The sequence below is a fragment of the Sapajus apella genome, unplaced genomic scaffold, assembly GCF_009761245.1.
Source record: "Sapajus apella isolate SASKATOON/1434 unplaced genomic scaffold, GSC_monkey_1.0 scaffold102, whole genome shotgun sequence".
NCBI lineage: Eukaryota > Metazoa > Chordata > Mammalia > Primates > Cebidae > Sapajus > Sapajus apella.
The window spans coordinates 558,916-572,410 of NW_022437042.1; positions in this window are offsets into that span (position 1 = coordinate 558,916).

The following is a 13,495-nucleotide window of genomic DNA, read 5'->3' on the forward strand; positions in this document are numbered from 1 at the left end:
AGGTACCACTTTGGTGGTCTTGGATAAGATTCAGAAGAGTTCTCTGGATTACCAGGAAAAAACTCTTGCTTTTAAAAATTTTTTCCAAACAAATAAAATCTCTTTTTCTGTGCTAAGACACTTGGAAGCGGGGGTGTGGTGATGCAGACCCCTCTGTGGCCACCATTGCTGACCTATACTGAGCCAGACCTGAAGCCAGCAATGCACTGGTTCTTGTCGAAGGCCCTTCCTTTCAGGGCTACTAGTTCTCCCAGGACCCTGGCATGTCTAGTGATGCTGTCTGTGAGTCAAGGATTGGGTTCAAAATACTTAACAGTTTTCCTGATGTTCTATTCTACCGTGACTAAGCTGGCTCTCAAACTACAACACAAAGTTTTTGTTTTCCTTTTCTCCTCTTTACACAGGGTTAGAAACCTCTGTTTGTGTCCACCGTCACCACTGTTCCATGGGGGATTCAGCTAGGCACCTGCTCATATTCACTTAAAGCCCAAGGGCTCTTCTATCTACTTGCGGTGAATGCATCTTAGATACAAGCTCAAACACAGTTGAGCTGTGGGGTGAAGGGACTCACCCTTCCAGGCAGTGTGCTCCTGTCTGGCCTAGCGCAGGTCTAGAAATGCTTTCCTAGAACCTAAGTTAGGGTCTGGGGACCCCAAGAGCCTGCTTTTTGCTCTACCCCACTGTGGCTGAGCTGCATGACCAGTCCACTTTACTTTTTTACTTCCTCTGCTTTTGCCTAACAGAAGCAGACTTTCCTCATAGCCACCAAAGCTTGGAATATGCTGGGTCACACCTAAAGCCACTAAGTTTGAGATTCATCCAAGACCCACAATGTACTACCTAGGAACCACGGCTGGTTATTCATTCATGGCCCAAGTGTACTTTAATCAGGAGGTGATAAATCCTGCCAGGGCTGAGTCCTTCTCTTCAAGGTAATGGGTTCCCTTTTGAACCAGGGTGTGTCTAGAAATATCATCTGTGAGCTAAATCCTAAAATGGGCTTCTTGTGACTCTGGGTGATGCCCTATTCTACTGTGGTTGAGCTGGTATCTAAGATGCAAGACAAAGTCCCTTTTACCATTTGCTGTCTTCTCTTCTTAAGCAGGAAAAAGAAGCCACTTTCATTGCTGTGAGCTGCACTACCTGGGGTTGGGGGAGGGGGAGCACAAACACTTGGTCTCTCCCTAGGTCATATGCCACCCTAGTCCACTAACTCTCAGTCCAACTTAGCACTAGAAGGAATTGCTAGGCATTTATTATAATATTCAATCAGGACTATTGCTAGGCATTTAGTATAGTATTCAATTAGGACTACAATTGCTAGGAATTGCAGTCTTTGTGTCTTAGACTGCCTTTCAAGTTTACCTAGGACCCCAGATCACTTCATCCCATTGTGGTGAGGCTTGTTAACAAACTCAGTACCAACCCGCTGGGATCGGCAACTCCCCTCTGGCTAGAGCTGATCCAAATGCTCCCTCCATGCATGAGTGCTGGCATGACTTTCTTCTCTGCTGTAACAGGGCAGCACCGAATTCCATGTAAAGTCACCAAGTCACTGTGCTCTTTCCCCGATGTGCACAGATTTTCTCTCTGTGTTACTCAGCTGCTTTTGGGGGATATGTGGGATGGTTGACATACACAATTTAAGACTGGCTCTCCTGCCCTCCTCATTGTCTCTTTTAGCAATATGATGTTAAAACCAGATACTGTGTTTGTTGACCTGATTTCTTGTTTTTGTGGTGATACTTTTCTGTGTGCAGACACTTTTTAACATTTGATGTTCCGGTGGGTGGAGGTGGGGATGAACAGTGTAGAGTTTTGTTTTATCATCTTACTTTACCCCCTTTCAGTGAACTTTTTGGTCATTTACTTTAGAATTGCAGCTTGATTTATTTACACTGTTTTGGCAGTGTATCACTTTGTGTAGTTTTCTTACTGTTTTTTGTGGTTATTAAAATACACATTTGTAACCTACAGTTTACTGAAATAAACAATTTTGAGTTCAACAGAAGCTTAGAAACCTTCCTTCATTTTAGATGTCTTTATCTTCCCCATTTAAAACATTATTGTTCTATATTTCAGACCTTGTATTTTTTTAATTACCCCATATGATTAAGAAAACTTATATGGAGAAGTCACTGTGTTTACTCATATATTTGTTCTTGCTGTTTTTCAGTTATCTGAATGTTTCAGTTTTCTTCATATTTGAAGATCCTTCTTTTGCTGTTCTTTAAAGGCAGGTCTGCTAGTGACAAATTATTCCAGTTTTTCTTTGTCTGAGAATGCCTTTATTTCCCCCACACTTGTGAATGATATATTTGCCAGATAAAAACTTTGATATTTCAGTTGATGGTCCCTTTCTTTTAGCAGTCAAATAATTTTGTGTCATTTCCTTCTTCTGTGGTTGCAGAAGTGAAGTCTGTTGTCATTGTAATTGGTATTATTCTACAAGTAATATATCACTTCTGCCTGCTTACAGGATTTTTTCTTTGTCCATTCTGAATTTTAATTATAATGTGCCTTTGTGTGGATTTCTTTATGCTTATCTTTTTTGGAATTTGCTCAGCTTCTAGAATCTGTAGGTTAATGGCTTTTGCCATATTTGGAAATTTTTAAATTATTATTTCTTCAAATATATTATTTCAGTTCCATACTCTTATTTTTTTCTGGGACACTAATGATATAAATAATAGGTTTCTTTGTCATTGTCTTAAAGATTATTGAGACACTTATTTCTGTCTACTTCTCTCTGGTTTTCAGATTAAGTGAATTTCATTGATCTGTGCTCTGGGAACTTATTTAATCCTTTGTCATATCCACTGTAATACTGCGTTTACTCCCAGAATTTTTTTTTGTTATTGTGTTATTCTGTTTAAAAAGTTTCATTTTATTTTTTTTAATCACACCCAGTTCTTTACTGAGATTTTCTTTTTCAAGAATGTTAATAATTTTTCATTGAAGTGTTGTTATGATGGCTTTTTAAAAGTTGTTTTCAGAAATTTATGACATTTAATTTATCTTGGTTCTGGTGTCTATTCATTGTCTTTTCTCATTCGTAATGTGATTTTACTGGCTCTTGGTATTATATGTGATTAATTATGTCATGGATATTTTACATATTATATTATGAGATTCTGAATTTTAGTTTATCTTCTGTTATTGCGGGCAGTTACTTTGTTGAGGTGTAGCAGAAGGACCAGGTTTGTTTGCATATTGAGCTTCCCACTTGGCTCTGCCAATATCACCCTGTCAAAAGTGGACTACTGACTTATAATTCTAGATTGAAAATGATTAAGGTGAAAATTCAGCTACCCATTCAACCACATTTGACATTTCCCTAGCAAAGTGAAACATCAACTTGTGCAGTCTTACTGCCATAGAATATGAGTGTAATCTTAGCTCACCAGTGGGCTCTGATGAAATCAGAGGTAGTATAGGGTGGGGTTTCAACTGACCTGCCTGACATCATTTCATTCTGCTTGGTTGACACCTGGTGGATATAGAGGTGCAGATTTCCATTGGGCCTATTTGACATGGAGAAAAGGGTTAAGATAAATTTGAATCCCTTGTAGCCCCTGATCAAACAGTTTTGTTCACTCTTATTGATTCCATGTGTGGGTTAGAGACTCAGATTGCCTCTGAGCTCTGCTGATGTGAGAGAGAAGAGGAAATGGAGCATAGTGGCAACTGCCCCACTTCACATCCCCTTGCTGAGTCTCTCTGTTGCCTAGTGGGAGTAAAGTTTTGTTTGCTTCTGAATCCCATTTACATTACTCTGGTCTGGGAATTAGAGAACTGCTGTCTTCTGCCAGGTGGCAGTTGTAAGTTTACCTCCCTACTTGGTCCTGCAGACACCACTGGTTGGAAAGTTAGAAAGTTGCTATCTACTTATGCTGGAGTCAGGGATAGAATGGAAAATCAACTACTGCTTATTCAGCACTGCAGAAACCACAGGAAAGTAGCATGTGGTATTTTTGTTGGTGTTTGACTGAAGTAGTGTGAGAATTCCCAGAACTTTTCTGTTATTTGGTTATGTTTTCTTCCTGTTTCTTTTGTAGGAGAAATAGATTTTTCTTGTAGCTTTTTTTCTTTTGTCTATGCCAAATAGTAGTTCCAGACTGGAAAATTTCAGAGGACTTTGTCCTTGGTATTTGGGAGGCAATAAGGAAAGCCAAGGAACTGACAACCATATCATTTCTCAAGATCAGTGTCTCCAAGCAGCACATCCTTTTCCCACAGAGTCTTCCTATACTTTACTATTGTGCTTTGTCCAGGATTTTTTAGTAGTAAAAGAAATGAGAATAATGGGGGAAGTCTTGTTTTTATCATAAATAGAAACCCCACTATATATTATTTTATTTTAATTTAGAAATTACATTTACTGAATGACTGGTACTGCAATGTATCATACTTGATGATATAAAGGAATACAAGAATGTTATTCTGTCCAATATCTGCAAAAATTTTCAATATATTTAGCTAGACAGAACATGTGGCATAAAATGAAATACAAAGTTTATGCAGTAAGTATAAATATATGGCATAAAGCATTAGCACTTTCGAAATAGGAAGAGTTCAACATGGACTGAAGAAGACAGTAGGGAAACTGCAAGTTAAGCTGAGAATTACTATATCAAAAGTAATTCCATAGCAAAATGTTACTGATTTTTTTTTAATTGTGGTTCACCATTATCCATTCATTGCATTATTTGATTGCTTTTTGCTTGTTTGTTGACAGGCAAATGAGGCAGAAGGAGAAGACAAAACAAGTTTAAGGGAAAAAAAGATGCATCTTTAGTTAATTCTTTTATGTGGAGGACAACAATATTATGTTTCTATTATTATCTCCATGTAGGTGTAGCTGCCAATTCCTTTTATAATCTCCCTATCTCCTTTGTTCCTTTCCTTTCTTCCTCCCTTCTTCCATCCTTTCTTTCCTCATTTAACAGACATTTGTGAAGCTTCTTTTATGTTTATGTGCCAGATAATATTGTAGGAAGAGTGTATAAAATTCTTCTTTTTATACACTTGTAGTTTACAGTCTAGTAAGAGATTAGCCAAATATGCAATTAGCTACAATACCAAACAATATATGTTTTAAAATATCATATGTAAGTTGTACATTAAATGAATGCAGTAGGAATTCTTGAGACAATTGCTAATTTCTATTCTGCTTGAGTATAATAAAGATAATATTATAACCAGCATATATTCCATTCTTTTTTCCTTCCTAGCATCCTTCCCAACCTCCTGGCCCCAGCTACCATATCAAACTTAAATTTACATTTCAAATTAAGATTAATAATCATGCAAAGCCCATACATTTAAACCCACCTTTCAGTAGTCAAGTTAAACATTTTTGGAACACGGCAGAAGGAATTGTGGAAGGCAAAGATGGAATTGTGAAGGCAAAGATGATCAAAGGTATTTACCAGAAAAAGATGGGAAGAATTAAGTGATACATTTTAGCTTTATCCCAAATTAATTTAGAATTTCTCATTTTATAGCATAATCATTCAAATATTTAAAAATCCTTCTATAAAAAATTGTTATGAAATGTTTCATGCAGCCCAAGAGTAAAATTTTTCCTGTGTTCAAGAAAAAGTGAAAAGAAAAACAACAGATGTTGAATTATAGGAAAAAAGTTTCAGATGGTTTATTTTCTTTGGAATTCATGTAATTTTAGGACAGATCCATTTATTTAAATTACATTTTGCAGATGGGTTATCTGAGAAGAGGTTATTCTTAGGAGAGGAGAAAAATACAATAAAAAAAGAAAATCTGACTTCTCTTCTGCTGACTCTTCATGTTTTGGGGCAAAATCTTTCTTATGAATACGTTTGTTTTCTTTAGCTACCCTTGTACCAAACATGTCAGGGCCTCACTTTCACTTAAAAAGCGCACATCCTGCCTCTCTGACAGTCAGTGGAATCAAATCCTTTCTACTTTTGACAATCAAGTTTCCTTTTATGCAGGTTTGTGCACTGCCATTCTCTGTATGAGCTGCTTCTTTCTTGACAGTAAAGTTCAACTTAAGAAGAAAACAATTCTGCATGCCTTTTGTGCCAAATAAACCTTATTTTCTTACCTGTTTGTTAAACTAAACAAACAAACAAAAACCAAACATAAGAACTTTGTGAATCATTTTGCTTTCAAAAGGGAATTAGCTGGAAACAATGATATAAATTCCAATCATACTTCCTTATGACTGTTCTCTCCTACTCTTACTTTTCTTGGGTGCTCTGGTATGTTTATTTGTCTTTTTTGGCATCTCAGTCTCTCCAGTCCTCTTAATCTCTCTGCCTTTTACCCCCATTTCAATTCCACCTTCTTATTCTCAGTTGTATCTACTAATATATTTATCTCTGTGGTAATTAAACTTAGGTATGATATGTGCTTTCTCTCAATAACAGATTTTCAGATTCAAAATCTAAAGGTTGTTTTGGTGTTTTACTGCAATTTGAAAGGAATAGGAAGCCACTTTCAAAAATTTCTGACCTTAGCAACAAAATTGCATTTTAAACAAGCTATATCTACCTATATTAATTTGCTTTTAAATATATATTTTAAACTTCAATAGCTCTTGGGGTTACAAATGGTTTTCCATTACATGGATAAATTTTATAGTGGAAAGTCTGTAATTTTAGTGCACTCAAGTATTGTATATTGTACCCAATATGCAATTGTATTTTGTTCCTCACCCTTCCTCTACCATACCATCTCTGAGTTTTTGTGGTCCATTATATCACTCTGTATGCCTTTCTATTCCCATAGCTTAGCTTCCACTTCTGGGAATAGAATATATAGTATTTGGTTTTTCATTTCTGAATTACTTCATTTAGAGTATCAGCTTCCAGCTCCATCCAAGTTGCTGTAAAGACATTAGTTAATTCTTTCTTACATTTGAGTAATATTCTATGGTGTACATATAGCACTATTTTTTAAATTCACTCATTGGTCGATGGGCACTTAGACTGATTCTATATTTTTGCAGTTGTGATTTGCTCTGCAATAAATATACACATGCAGTTGTCTTTTTGACATCATTATGTCAAAAAAATTTATGTTCCTTTGAGTAGATAGTACTGAGATCAATGGATTGAATGGTACATATACTTTCAGTTCATTAAAGAATCTCCATACTAGTTTCATAGAAGATGTGCTAATTTACATTCCCACCAGCAATGTAAAATCATTCTTTTTAGCACATCCATGCCAACATTTATTATTTTTGACTTTTTAATAGTGGCCATTCTTGCAAGAGTAAGGTGGCATCTCATTGTGATTTTAATTTTCATTTCCCTGATAATTAGTGATGTTGAGCAGTTTTTTTCATATGCCCGTGGGCCATTTGTATATCTTCTTTTGATAAATGTTTATTCAGATTTGTCACATTTTGAAAAGATTACTATTTTTACTGCTGATTTGTGTTTCTTGTAGATTCTGGATATTAGTCCTTTATCAGATACGTAGTTTGCAAATATATGCTCCCATCCTGTGGGTTGTCTGTTTACTCTGGCTATTTATTTATTTATTTGTGTATAGAAGGTTTGTAGTTTAATTAGATCCCATTTATTTTTATTTTTATTTCTGTCGTATTTGCTTTTGGAGTCTTAGTCATGAATTCTTTGCCTAGGCCAGTGTCCAGAAATTTTTTCTCGGGTATCTCCTGGAGTTTTTATGGTTTTGGGCCTTAGATTTAAGGCTTTTGATTCATTTTATGTTTATTTTTGTGCACGGTGAGAGATAGAAATCCAGCTTCATTTTTCTACATGTGGCTATTCAGTTTTTCCAGCAACATTTATGACATAGGTTGTTCTTTACCCAATTTATGTTGTTATGTGATTTGTCAAAGATCAGTTAGTTGTAAATATTTGGCTTTATTTCTGAGTTCTCTATTCTGTTTCATTGGTCTATGTATTTACTTTTAGGTCAGTACCATGCTGTTTCATTAACTATAACCTTGTAGTATAATTTGAAGTCTGGTAATGTAATATATCCAGATTGGTTCTTTTTGCTTAGGATTGCTTTAGCAATTTGGGCTTTTTTTGAGAGGGGGGGTCCCATGTAAATTTTCAGATTTTTTTCTAATTTTGTGAAAAATGATGTTTCCACATTGTTAGGAATTGCATTGAATCTATAGATTGCTTTGGGCAGCATAATTATTTTATTTTCATAATACTGATTCCTCCAATCCATGAGCATGGGGTGTGTTTTCATTTGTTTGTTTCACCTATGATTTCTTGCAGCAATGTTTGGCAGCTTTTCTGGTAGACTATTTTTTTGTTTATTTCTTTGGTCAAGTATATTTCTAGGTATTTTATTTATTTTGCAGCTGATGTAAAAGGAATTAAGATCTTGATTTGGTTCTTGGCTTCGTTATTGTTAGTATATAATAGTGCTGCTGATTTGTGCACAATGATATTTAACCTGAGACTTCTCTGAATTTGTTTATCAAATCTAGCAGTCTTTAGGAGAGTTTTTAGGGGTTTCTAGGTATATGATTATATCATCAGTGACCCAGTGAGAGTGACTCAGAAGGCAAGTGATCTCCACATTTCCAACTAACTGAGGTACCAGGTTCATCTCAATGGGACTGGTTGGAAAGTGGGTGTAGTCCAAAGAGGGCAAATGGAGGCAGAGTGGGGAGTTGCCTCAGCCAGGAAGAGCAAGGGGCCAGAGGACCCCCCTCCTACACAATGCAGGCCTTCAGGGACATTTCTGGCCACTCCAGCATTCCAGTTTAGATACTGCACTTCTCCCATGGTCTTTACACCCCACAGAGCAGAAGATACCCATCAGGCCAACAAGTGCTGCAGGTTTCCAGCACAAATCTGCGTGGCCTTTTCAGCCGGCGCCACAGGCTTCTAGCACAAATCTAGGTAGATGTTTTGGCTGGTACCTGGAATGCGTGCAAGACAGAGCTGCCCATTACCCTGAGAAAAGGGGAGCTGAAGGCAGGGAGCCAACTGAACTGGCTCAGTGGATCCCACACCAACAAAGACCAGCAAACTGAAACCTTCTGGCTCGAGACTTTTGCACCCAGCACAGCAGTTTGAGCTCAACCTGGGATAGTTGAGCTCTGTGAGGGGAAGGGCGTCCACCATTGCCGAGGCAGTTCTAACCTTACCTGTGTAAACAAAACCGCAAGGAAGTTTACACAGCAGCTGGACGAAGCCCACTGCTTGTAAACTAAAAACTACAAAACGTTTATAAAATAAATTTTAAAAGACTTTCAGAAAATGAAAATTTATCTCATGTTCATGAATAAAAAGGCTTAAAATTGTTAAGATGTCAATACTACCCAGAATAATCTACACATTCAACACAATCCCAATAAAATTCCAGTAGCTTCTTTTCAGAAATGAAAAGAGTGGACATGGCACAGTGGTTCATGCCTGTAATTTCAGCACTTTAGGGGGCCAAGGTGGGAATGTTGATGGAAATGTAAAATTACGCAACTGCTGTGGAAATTAGTTTGATAGTTCAGCAGACAAAAAATAAACATAAAATTGTCATATGACTCGGCAATATATCTCCTAGGACTTGAAAAGTTGAAATTGAATTTGAAAATTGAAACTGAGTTAAATTGAAAAAAAAAAAAAGCCAAAAAAATGAAAACAGGAAATTAAACAGATACTTGTGCACCAATCTTCCGTATACCACTACTCACAATAGTTAAAAGGTAGAAACAACACAAGTGTCCATCAAAAGTCAAATGGATAATCAAAATATGGCATACTTCAATGGAATATTAAAATGTAGTTCCAGTGTGTACTATGGCAAGTATAATTTTTAAATATTATATGCTAAATGAAATAAACCAGGCAAAATGATAAATAATGTACTATTTAACACAAAATGTATAGAATGCTCAATTAATAAAGAGACAGCAGTTAGATTAGAGGATGCTAGTGGCAATGAGAAAGGGAAAATTTGGAATTACTGACTAATGGTTATAAAATTTCTGTTTCAAGTGATAAAAAATTTTGGAAACAGCTAGTGGTGATTGTTACACAACAGTGTTAATGTAATTAATGTCACACAATGACATATTGAAAAGTGATTACAATGACATGTTTTATGTTATACATATTACAATAAAAATTTAAATGTATGTATAAAGATATATATGTATTTAATATATATTGCAAGATGTATTAATATATAATAAATCACATTATGTATGTATTAATTATATATAATTATATATTGCATTATATAGGTATATAATCTGTAATTATGTATATAATATTATATAGATTTCATATATTATAATCTATAATTATCTATATCTATATACTGTTATATGTGTATATAATTGCATAAATAATTATAAGTTATAGAATATATGTATATACATTATATTGTAGATATTGCATAATTATATACATGAAGTCTCTACCAAAGAGAGTTTAGCACAGAGTAGGTGGGCAGCAAATAATAGTTGTTCTCCATATTGCTTCCATTAACTCTTGCCTGGAGCATGCTTGCAGTAAACATCACTTTTTTCCAAGTACCACTGGTAGTTTCACTTAATTAGATAGTGTATGGTACTCCTTTGAACCTGTCTTAGGTCACTTGGAAGCTAGGTTTAGTTAAGAACAACCCTTGATATTGGCTTTATAAAGTAGCTCAGTGTTTTCAGGTTTTCACAGTGACTTCTGCAAGGTCATTTTGGCTTCTATAAACTTTGAAAATGTATTTGAATAACTAGTAACTACATGCATGTTTAAAATTTGATACCTCATTTTTATCATGTTTCAATATTTAGAAATTAATTTTTAAAAACAATTTTAGGTTGGGCATGGTGGTTAATCTGTCATCCCAGCACTTTGGGAGGCCGAGGCAGATGGATGATGAAGTCAACAGTTCAAGACCATCCTGGTAAACATGATGGTAAACTTTCAAGGGACAGATATTATATGTTATAAAGAGGATTGTTTTATATTAATTAAAGTACAATCTATAAAAAAAATGATGAAACCCTATCTCTACTAAAAATACAAAAATTAGCCAGGCATGGTGGCATGCACCTGTAGTCACAGCTACTCGGGAGGCTAAGGCAGGGGAATTGCTTGAGCCCAGGAGGTGGAAGTTACAGTGAGGTGAGGTTGCACCCAGACCACTGCACTCCAGCCTGAGCAATGGAGCAAGACTCTGTCTAAAAAAAAAAATAAAATAAAAATTTGAGCGGCTTCAGAATGCTGATAATACTGTATTTACTTTTTGTTTACAAGACAGGTAATTTTGTTCATTGTGTTTATTAGACAGCAGTTATCACACTGTATCACTGTAATTTGCTTTTCTCACTTAATAAAATGTCTTGTAGATGTACCAATATTGTGCATAGAAACTTACTTATTTTTAACCACTGCATACTATTTCACAATATTGATAGTCTGTATTTTTATTCGTTACAAAGATGGGTTCCATTTTTTCCAGTTCAATAAATGCTGCCCTAAACATATTTGTCAATTTTTCTTAGGCATACATTTTATTTTTTCCTGTAGGATAGGTATAGAGAAACAAAATATTTTTTTCTTTTAATTTGAACTTTAATTTTAGATAAAGGCGATACAGTAGTTTGCTTTTACACCACTACAAAGAGCTACCTGAGACTGGGTAATTTATAAAGAAAAAAGGTTTAATTGACTCATAGTTCTGTGTGGCTGGGAAGGCCTCAGGAAACTTACAATCATGATGGAAGGTGAAGGGGAAGCAAGGACCTTCTTTACAAGGGGGTTGTGGGGGGGACTGCCAAACACTTTTAAACCATGAGATCTTGTGAGAACTCACTCATTATCACAGGGACAGAATGGGAGAAACTGCTCCCATGATCCAATCACCTCCCAACAGGTACCTCCCTCAAAACATGGGGATTACAATTTGAGATGAGACTGGAATGTGAACACAGAGCAAAACCATATTTCTCCACCCCGGCACCTCCCAAATCTCATGTCATTCTCACATCTCAAAACAAAATCATGCCTTTCCAACTGTCTCCCAAAGCCTTAACTCATACCAGCATTAACTGAAAAGTCCAAGTCCAAAATCTCATCTGAGACAAGTTCCTTCCACCTATGAGCTTATAAAATAAAAAACAAGTTAGTTACTTCCAACATACTATGGGGGTACAGGCATTGGGTAAATTCCAAATTGGAAAAATTGGTCAAAACAAAGGGGCTACAGGTCCCATGCAAGTCTGAAACCCAGTAAGAGAGTCAGTAAATTTTAAATCTCTGTGAACCCAGAAAATCTGAGACCGGTCTCAGTTAATTTAGTAAGCTTATTTTGCCAAGTTTTAGGACGTGCCTGTGACACAGCCTCAGGAAGTCCTGATGACATGTCCCCAAGGTTGTCAGGGCACAGCTTGGTTTTATACATTTTAGGGAGACATAAGACATTAATGAATAAGTGTAACAAATACATTGGTTCAGTCTGGAAAGGCCGGACAACTTGAAGCAAAGGCAGGAAGACTTGAAGTGCGCTGGGAGCTTACAGGTCACAGATAGGTGAGAAACAAATGGTTGCATTCTTAAAAATTTCTGATTAGCCTGTACAAAGGAGGCAATCAGATATCATTCTCTCTCAGTGAGCAGAGGAATAACTTTGCTTTTTTTTTTTTTTAAATAACTGTTTAATTTCTGTGATATACGTGCAGAACGTGCAGGTTTGTTACATAGGTATACACGTGCCATGGTGGGTGGCTGCTCCTGTCAACACATCACCTAGGTTTTAAGCTCCGCATGCATTAAGTATTTGTCCTAATGCTCTCCCTCCTCTTGTCTCCCAACCCCCAACAGGCCCCGGTGTGTGATGTTCACCTTTCTGTGTCCATGCATTCTCATTGTTCAACTCCCACTTATGAGTGAGAACATGCAGTGTTTGTTTTTCTGTTCCCATGTTAGTTTGCTGAGAATGATGGTTTCCAGCTTCATCCATGTCCCTGCGAATGACATGAATTTGTTCTTTTTTATGGCTGCATAGGATTCCATGGTGTATATATGCCAGTTTATTTATCCAGTCTATCATTGATTGGCATTTAGGTGGGTTACAAGTTTTGCTGTTGTAAATAGTGCTGCAATAAACATACGTATGCATGTGTCTTTATAGTAGAATAATTTATATTCCTTTGGGTACAAACTCAGTGATGGGATTGCTGGGTCAAATGGTATTTCTGGTTCTAGATCCTTAAGGAATCACCATCTTGTCTTGCACAATGGTTGATCTAATGGGCATTTCCACCAACAGTGTAAAAGCGTTCCTATTTCTCCACATCCTCTCCAGCATCTCTTGTTTTCTGACTATTTAATGATCACCATTCTAACTGGTGTGTGATGGTATCTCATTGTGGTTTTGATTTGCATTTATCTAATGACTAGTGATTATGAGCTTTTTTTCAATGGTTGTTGGTCACATAAATGTCTTTTTTGGAGATGTGTCTGTTCATATCCTTTGTCCAATTTTCGAAGGATTATTTGTTGTTTTCTTG